Source organism: Mus pahari, chromosome 14 (assembly GCF_900095145.1).
Source record: "Mus pahari chromosome 14, PAHARI_EIJ_v1.1, whole genome shotgun sequence".
Taxonomy (NCBI): domain Eukaryota; kingdom Metazoa; phylum Chordata; class Mammalia; order Rodentia; family Muridae; genus Mus; species Mus pahari.
Genome location: NC_034603.1, coordinates 45,921,517 through 45,928,894, shown reverse-complemented (window position 1 = coordinate 45,928,894; position 7,378 = coordinate 45,921,517).

The following is a 7,378-nucleotide window of genomic DNA, read 5'->3' as shown; positions in this document are numbered from 1 at the left end:
CTAGCCTGGAGAGATTGCTCAGTGGTTAAGAGCACTGACTGCTCTTCCAGAGGTCCTGAGTTCAGTTCCCAGAAACAACATAGTGGTTCACAACCATCTGTAATGAGGTCTGATTCACTCTCCTGGAGTATTTGAAGACAGCTATAGTATACTCATATAAAAAATAAATAGATATACCGCCGGGCGTGGTGGCACACGCCTTTAGTCCCAGCACTCAGGAGGCAGAGGCTGGCAGATTTCTGAGTTCAAGGCCAGCCTGGTCTACAGAGTGAGTTTAAGAACAGTCAGGGCTACATAGAGAAACCCTGTCTCGAAAAACCAAAATAAATAAATAAATAAATAAATGAATGAATGAATGAATGAATGAATAAATAAATAAATAAATAAATCTTAGAAAGAAAGGAAGCAAGGAAGGAAGGAAGAAGGAAAGAAAGAAAAGGCAGGGTATTTCTGTATAGCCCTGGAGCCCTGACTGTCCTGGAACTCATTCCGGAGACCAGGCTGGTCTCAAACTCAGAAATCTACCTGCCTCTGCCTCCAAAGTGCTGGGATTAAAGGCGTGCACCACCATGCCGGTCTTGTGCATTTCTTGTAGTTGATCCTTTTTATAGAAAGCAGCAGACATTTCAACTAGAAATTTGTTTGTTGCTTTTTTTTTTTTAAGATTTATTTATTTATTATATGTAAGTACACTGTAGCTGTCTTCAGACACTCCAGAAGAGGGCATCGGATCTTGTTACGGATAGTTATGAGCCACCATGTGGTTGCTGGGATTTGAACTCCGGACCTTTGGAAGAGCAATTGGGTGCTCTTACCCACTGAGCCATCTCACCAGCCCTGTTTGTTGCTTTTGAGGTAGAGGCTTCCTGTGTAGCCCTGTCTGGGCAGACTACTTGCCTCTGCCTCCTGAGTGCTGGGATTAAAGGTTTGTACCAAGCCGGGCATGGTGGCGCATGCCTTTAATCCCAGCATTCGGGAGGCAGAGACAGGTGGATTTCTGAGTTCGAGGCCAGCCTGGTCTACAGAGTGAGTTCCAGGACATCCAGGGCTAAACAGAGAAACCCTGTCTCGAAAAACAAAAACAAAAACAAAAACAAAAAAAGGTTTGTACCATAATGCCAAGCTAAACCTCCACTCTTTTTTCAGAAATCCACCTGCCTCTGCCTCCCGAGTGCTGGGATTAAAGGCGTGCACCACCACGCCCAGCTTACCTCCATTCTTCCTGACCTAGGGAGGAAGCAGTCTTAACTTCCTGCCTGATCTCAAGGCCTCTGACCTTCCTTTCTTCACTCCTCACTGTCTGGTTTCAGACCCAGGGACTAGGGAAGTGGTGGTGGGGTGGTGGGGTAGGGGGGTGGAGGGGGCATGTTTTACATATCAAAGCAGACCTGGCTTCCAGGTTCTCCCAGCATCCCTCAGTCCCTACCTGGCATACCTGCCCTCAACCCTGTTTTCCAGCCCAGACCCTGGGCTGCCCTTTCCCCAGAGGCACTTCCCTGTGTAGTCCAGACATTTGGATCTTCTCCTCCTCTTCCTCCTTTCCTGCCTCTTCCTCCCCCCCCCCATGGCCACTCCCCTAGCCTCAATCCTTAGGGCCAGTGAATTTGCCCAAGAGCAGCTTCCCAATAAACCTGCCTTTAATATATTCTAATATGATTTAAACTGACTCATTTGACCAGTATCAGAGAAATAACTTATCACTCATCATACAGTCGAGTTGAGTTTTATAGAATTCTAACTGCTCTCTACCTCTCTTCCTCCTGCCTGCCATGTGCCAGAATTATCCTCATATGCCACCAGGCCTTGCTTCCATCTATTCTTCAGAATGAAGTGTGGACTTTTTCTCATGCCCTTAGGAGTCAGGACATAGCTCCTTCCCTCACCGATAGTTCTTGCCACTTCTCTGTTTCCCCTGCCTGCCTCTTTCCCATGTTTTACCTGTTCAACTCTGGGAAAATGCTGTTGCTCATAATGGCACACATCTGTAATCGAAGAACTTGGTATGCTGAGACAGGGCTAGCTTGGGCTACACAGCAAGGCCTTGTTTCAGACTAACTCCATTACTGTCCAAGTGGAATTGTGTGCTGTATGCCTGCAGACCTGCTGCCATAGTTCTAGAACTGACATTCCTGCATTTACTTGTATGCACATAGCCATGGAACTTGCTCAGTCACTGTTGGTTGACTGAGTGTGTATACATTCAGTGTCCCTCGGAAATATATAAATCTCAGGTTCAAACCTGGGAACTGTGTTTTATCTTTTTATATATTTATTTTCGAGACCATCTCACAAAGACATTGGCTGGTCTAGAATTCCTCATATAGCCCATATATGAATATATGGTAATTCCTGCCTTAGCCTCCCAAGTACAGGAATGACTGACATGAGCCATTCTGCTCACTTTATTTTGACTGGGGCTGTTTTGGAGGAAGTGTCTAGGAGTCAGCTCCAGGGCCTCATACAGGCTAAGCAAGCACTCTTACATGTAAGCTAGAAGCCCAGCTCCTAGCACTCCTGCGAGCTGTTATGGGGGAGATAATCTCCCAGGATGTATACTTTCACAATGCTAGACCCTTATGGCAGGCTTTTCAAGTATGACCTTTTTGTTTGTTTGTGTTTTTTGTTTGTTTTTTGAGACAGGGTTTCTGTGTGTAGCCCTGGCTATCCTGGAACTCACTCTGTAGACCAGACTGGCCTTGAACTCAGAGATCTGCCTGCTTCTGCCTCCCAAGTGCTGGGATTAAAGGCGTGTGCCACCATGCCCGGCCCTCAAGTATGACTTTGATTCTAAATTGTTTATCGAGGGACCCTGACCCAGAGTGACTGAGTAATTTGCTCAGGATGAAAAGTAACAGCAGAGGCAGAAAAGCTGGTCTTCTTGACTCCCTAGCTGTGTGCCTTGCTGGCTAAGGAGACACAGATCATCAGCCAAGTACCCTATGCCACAGCTCCAAGGCCAAGCCCTGAAACTAGATTCAGCTCCTTCCTTATCCAGTTGTCATCCCCAAAAACATTTGCTTTTAATTCCCACCTTTCAGATTCCTCAATTCTGATTTCCTTTCTTTCATCTTGATACACGGCCTTGTGGAGCTCAAATCCTAAAGTTATTCCACAGTAAGGGCCTGTGCCTAGGCCAGGATCAAACTGCACTGGATTTCTTTCCTCCTGTCACTACAGCAGGCTTTATGCAAGGCTGAAGCCTGTTTGCCTTCCACTAATACCCCTAATAGATGTTGACAACATCAGCTGTTTGGGAGGGAAAACAGAAGGATCAAGGAAAAGTGGGATTTAGAGAGACAGTCTGCCCCTTTGACCAAAGAGGACAGAGGAGAGCGGTGACCAAGGCAGCCGTCCAGAGCTCCTGCAGCAGAACGAAAATGGTAATAACTTGAAAGGAAGAGAAAAGCATGTGGTCTCTTCCTTGGGACAGGTAGCAGGGACCTAACTCAAAATGCACATTTATTTGTAGAGGATCGGCTGTACCCTGCGAAACCCCTCCCCTCCTTTGAGGCCCAGAGGACAGGCACTAGAGCAGCCAAAAGAAGGTGTATGGAGGGAAGAAAGAAAAAGGAAGAAAGAAAAGAAAACGAGAGAGAAAGAATGAGAAAGAAAGAGAAAGAGAAAGGAAGAAAAGAAACAAAGAAAGAAAGGAAGAAAAGAAAGAGAAAGAAAAAGAAAGGAAAGAGAGAGAGAGAGAGAGAGAGAGAGAAGAGTGCAAGAGAGGCCAGTGAACCCTGTTCTGGAAAATGTCTCCCAGCTAGGCACTTGGAGGTGATTATGATGTCACTCGTGGAATACTCAGACTCTTTCCCACCCTCAAGGTCAATGGAACTGGCCGCCCAGCCCTGGAGCCCAGATGATCATTGGGCCAGAGGTTCTAACCAACCCTAGCGCCAGGCCAGGCTGCAGCCTAATGCTCAAGAGCTGTGCCTGGGTCGGGAGGAAGCCAAGTCAAGCAAACTTCCAGAGCCACGCCCAGCCACGCCCCCATCCTTCTGCCCCGCCCCTTACCAGTTCTCTCGGTTCTCTCAATATTGAGGCCAGACCTTTCCTCAGTCCATCTTTTAACCGTAATTGTCGTCCTGACCCACATCGCTGTCAGCCCAGTTCTTCCACAGGACCCTACCTCGCAGAGTTCAACGTTGAACCTCAGCTTGGTGGAGCCCTCGGCCCAGCTGTAAGCTCCAGTCCAGCCCCTAGCTCCGCCTCATGCTTGCCCAACCCCCCCCCCGCCAGCCTCCCCCCTCCAGTCTTCCAGCCCGGATCTAAGCCGCAGTGTTCTTCATCCGGGATCTCCAGCTCCTTCCAGGTCCCTTCGTCACACCCTTAACGCCAGTACCCGCTTTTGCCCTTACCTTACAGACCCAGCACTCAGTCCCATACTTAGCTCCTCGCTGGTCCCTGCTTCTAGAAAACCCCAGCCCAGAGCCCCGCCCACAACAGTTACTGGGGACAGCCACACCTTCTGGAGGTTAGCCTTCATGAACGTATGTCTTTGCAGGTATCCTGGCTTTGGGTCTCCTTGGTGACAACTCCCTCCTCCACTGTGTATAGTACACCCTAAACACCCCCTAACCCCGGACCGCCAGACTCATCCCCCTCAGCTCTACCCTTCAGATTTCCTCCCAATCTCTAGGCCCCACAGTGCCCTATTTTCCAGACCGGAAAGTAAGGTGACTTACATTAGTGGTAACTCCATCCCAGTAGGAAACCTTCACATTGCTCAAACACAGCGTCCACACTCGTATATCACACATGATGATGCCAAAAGTCTACACAGATCTAACATAAGAAGTACATGTGGGGCTGGTGAGATGGCTCAGCGGGTAAGAGCACCCTACTGCTCTTCCAAAGGTGCAGAGTTCAAATCCCAGCAACCATATGGTGGCTCACAACCATCCTTAACAAGATCTGACTCCCTCTTCTGGGGTGTCTGAGGACAGCTACAGTGTGCTTACATATATATATATAAAAAAAAGTACATGTGCACCTGTCCTATACATGCACCTCATGGGACTAAACATTCGGGCGGGCCCCTGGGAGAACTGAGTAACCAACTCTGTACAAAACAGTTTGAATGAATGAGACCTGCTTCACAGATATTCCGCGGCACACCTCTCAGTTTCACTCCAATCAGCTTTCAAAGCCAGAATAGGTGTGCCTCAAAAAACAGAGGGCTGGCCCTGGTGGTGATGCTCCCTTTAGTCCACACACTTGAAGGTAGATCTCTGAGTTCAAGGCCAGCTTGATTTTCATCTTGAGCTCCAGGAGAGCCAAGGTCAGGAATCAAAGGAAAAAAGGGGGTGGGGGGAGAAAGCCGGGTGCGGTGGCATGGGCCTGTGTGCCTTTGTGAGGAGGCAGAGGCAGGCAGATCTCTGAGTTTCAGGCCACCTGGGGCTGATCATGAAACCCTGTCTCAAAAATAAATAAATATAAACCCCTAGTATTAAGGGTGGATTACTTCCTTAGTCATTTGTCAGGGAAGCCTCTAGAACAACAAGGCCATTCACCACTGCTGTCAGTGACATTCCAAAACTGAATGGTAAGACCCTGTTGTTAATGATGTCATATGTGTTGGTTACAGGACTTGGAAAATGAGTCTAGGACTGAGCCAGAAGTGTCCCTACCAGTGGCCTAGCTCTTGTAGTACAGAAAGTGCAGTGAAGGACTGGGTAGGATCATAACCCAAAGTCCTATTCAGAATTCTGAATGTTTCATGATGATAGAAAGCCGGGCAGTGGTGGAACGTGCCTTTAATCCCAGCACTTGGGAGGCAGAGGCAGGTGGATTTCTGAGTTTGAGGCCAGCTTGGTCTACAGAGTGAGTTCCAGGACACCCATGGCTACACAGAGAAACCCTGTCTCAGAAAAAAGAAAAAGAAAAGAAAGAAAGGGGCTGGCGAGATGGCTCAGTGGGTAAGAGCACCCGACTGCTCTTCCGGAGGTCCAGAGTTCAAATCCCAGCAACCACATGGTGGCTCACAACCATCCGTAGCAAGATCTGACACCCTCTTCTGGAGTGTCTGAAGACAGCTACAGTGTACTTACATATAGTAAATAAATAAATCTTAAAAAAAAAAAAAAAAAGTTTTAAAAAAAATTAAAAAAAAAAAAAAAAAAAAAAAAAAAAAAAAAAAAAAAAAAAAAAAAAAAAAAAAAAAGAAAGAAAGAAAGAAAGAAGAAAGAAAGGTCACACAAGCTGTGTCAGCTACTGCAGTATGAATAAAACAAAGTTTCCCTGTAGCCGCCTGCAGCCACACTAACTGGGTTCCTGAGTGGGAGGCGGGAGCTGTATGGGAGAAAATGGCTAGAGAAATAATGGAGGCCAAGATTTGTTTCTGTTCAAGGCCCCAAAGTTTACTAAGAGTCTGTGCTTGTATAGGAGGGAGGCCCATCCCCTGCAGATCTATTCTTGAAGCCTGTTGCCTTTGCCAGCCTGTAGGAGATCTGCAGCCTGGAGGCCAGGGCATTGACTGACCTGCTGAGAGACAGTTGGAAAACAACAGGAGGAAAGCAGCTTTGGGGAAGTCCAGGTACTCTTATTCAGTTGCAATTTAGCAAAGATCAAGTTCAAACTCTAGCCTCTTTATCTGTGTAGGAGAGGTGGCTTTGAGAATCAACAGAAAAGCTGTGTCTCATGTAAATAGGCTAAGTTCCAAGTTAGCTCTGCTAGCTAATAAAGATTTTTGGCTATCTTCAATAATAGGAATCTCTAATATTGGAATTATTACTAGACCAGTCCAAGATGAATTTAGCATAAATGGTCACATTGAAGGAAAGAGAAGAATCATTATAACTGCTTCTTATGACTAATTTTTCTAAGTCAATTTCCACGGTCTCTAATGTTTTCTGTCCCTTAAGGTTAAAAATCTTGAAGCAAGGCAACTTAGCTTTTCCAATCCGGGACAAGGCAAGCAAAGGTAGGTCAAAAACATATACCCAAATCAGCTTTCTTGTCACCACAGTCGGGGCACTCAGTGAGCTCACAGGTGAACCTGTCACACAAATCATTCTGAAAGTTGTCATGCTCCTGCAGCATTCTGTGGAGAAAACACAAGCTTTCCCTCTTCCCCAATAGGGTAGCTGTTCAGGACCAAGCCATATGCCAATAAGTAGATCCTTTTCATCTCACCTAGATATGAATATGTCTAGTTTTAAGATACTATAAGACATTTAGTAAGTTCTTTGATATTCAAATTTTAAAATTTTTAAAATAAAAATGTGATTTAAATAATGTGCATGGGGATATAATTGCTCCTCTTCTTTGTTTTTTAAGAAGATATAGTTTTGGCCGGGCGGTGGTGGTGGTGGTGGCGCACACCTTTAATCCCAGCACTCGGGAGGCAGAGGCAGGCAGAGGTGTCTCGAACCCACCCCCC